The sequence below is a fragment of the Micrasema longulum genome, unplaced genomic scaffold, assembly GCF_059751315.1.
Source record: "Micrasema longulum isolate JH-2025_06_02 unplaced genomic scaffold, ASM5975131v1 h1tg002289l, whole genome shotgun sequence".
Lineage (NCBI taxonomy): Eukaryota > Metazoa > Arthropoda > Insecta > Trichoptera > Brachycentridae > Micrasema > Micrasema longulum.
The window spans coordinates 1-2,028 of NW_028279445.1; the positions used below are offsets into that span (position 1 = coordinate 1).

Here is a 2,028-nt window from a genome sequence, read left to right on the forward strand (position 1 = left end):
TTGTCTATATCTTTATCTATAGCTATATGAATATCTATATCTATATCCATATTCATAGCTATATCGTTATAAATGTCTATGTCTATATCTATATCTGTACGTATATCTATATCTATATATATGTCTATATCCTATATATATTGTTATATCTAATCTTTATCTATATCTATTTGTCGGCCTCGTGGCGTAATGGTCAGCGCGTTTGCCTAGCATGCAAGAGGTCTCGGGTTCGATTCCCGACATGGTTGAAATGAAATATTTATTTAAAAGGTGTTTACACACCAGAATATTTCATAGTCCCTGGACTGGTACCTGAGGCGTCAGACAGATCATCTTATCTTCATGTAACAAAAAACTGATCAAGATACTCGCGATTGGTGTACCAATGCAGTACCCTATGCACCATTAGGTGCGGAAAGGGAATGATGATGATGATATCTGTATTTATGTCCATATCCACATCTATATCTACATCCATACATACACACATACATATCCGTACACACACATATACACAAAGTAAAAGGGACATTGAATGTTGTAAATGTAAATATATGTTCGCACTTTTCCTAACTGAATTTGGTTGGTGGAAAAGAGAATATAATCATTTCGTAATGAAAACAAAATAAATTGCTCGCTCGTATGAGTGAACCCGAAGAAAGTCATTTAGTCTTTAAAACGGATTCGGGTATGCGGCGGATGCTTTTAATCTACCGACATTTGATTAAGTTTAATATTTGGACGCTGCGCCGTTTGAATTCCCTCCAAAATAATGACATTTTCTTTAATTCGAGATTTTCCGCAGTGCGCAGGCCTCAAACATTGCACCAAACAGAAGCGAGACGGCGCTACGCCGCGCCAAACGTCAAACCGACCCATATCGATCGCGGTAAGACTTTAAAAATAATTTAATTTTACCGCGGCGCGTCATTCGGAGTGTATTATTTGATTTATCGACATTTGAGTGCGACTTTAATTCATATTTTTAGATTTTTCTTTCGCATATCGGCGTTTTAGATTCCGCTAGAGAGGGACGGCGAACGGTGTGAACATAGCGGCGCTCCGCGCTGCAATATGGCTCCCGCACTGTAGATTAGTGATGTGAATAATCGATTTTCAAAACATGTGTTTGCCAACGAATATTTCAGATCGTCAAAATATTTTTTTTTAGTTTAGTGCCGAAATACGGCGTTTATTAGCAAAAAAAGTACATATTTGCGATGCAAAAAAAATCAGTGTTAAACCTTTCCCTTGCTGTCCTAAAAACACCCGCGCGTTACGGTGCTGTGTAGTCACTACACGTTAAAAAAATAAGAGATTTAAAAAGGGAAAAATTGAGATTTATAGGGAATGGCTTTAATTAACCATAATTTAATTCGAAGATGATAATATTTTAAATCTAACTGCTGAAAACTTGAAAAACCCATTGCGTATCGCTAACGACTCGGGCGAAACGTGCACCCACGCCATCTTCCCGAGAGATACTAAGTAGCTAGTACTGGACTACATGACTGACTCTGCGACGGGCGTAATTTTTTTTATTATTTTCTTCATACGCAACATTGCGAAACATTAATATACTCTGAGTATAACTTATCCCCGATTTCCGATGAAATGCTTTTTTTGTGCATAATAAGTTCTTATTATTTAATGACAAGTTATTTCAGTTGATACGTAAATGTGTAATGGAGGAATTCTGAAAATCTTAACCCAATATTGATTATATTTATAAAGATATTATAGTTATTAGACGAAATGTGTACTAGCTACACATCACCGGGGAGGGAGGGTTAACATGTAAAAATTGCAAGAAAATATTATGAAAATACCTGTTCTAAAGCTACATACATATATTTTTCATGTTATTATTTTCTTCCTTTTTATATGTCCATGTTTCAAAATTTTGGATAACTTAACTGATTATGTCAACAATGTTTTGAGTTTGTTCAAATTTTTGTAGACAAGAACAGGATTCAACCCCCTAGGGACTCTAGGGAGCTGTTAATATCAACATGTTACAACAGAGAT

General features: G+C 35.7%; 1 non-coding gene across 1 annotated transcript; it reads left to right on the forward strand.

Moving 5' to 3' along the window:
- Positions 1-175: 175 nt before the first annotated feature.
- Positions 176-248, forward strand: TRNAA-AGC (transfer RNA alanine (anticodon AGC)). The gene has a single exon. It is a non-coding gene; the product is annotated as a tRNA-Ala (tRNA).
- The last annotated feature ends 1,780 nt before the right edge of the window (positions 249-2,028 follow it).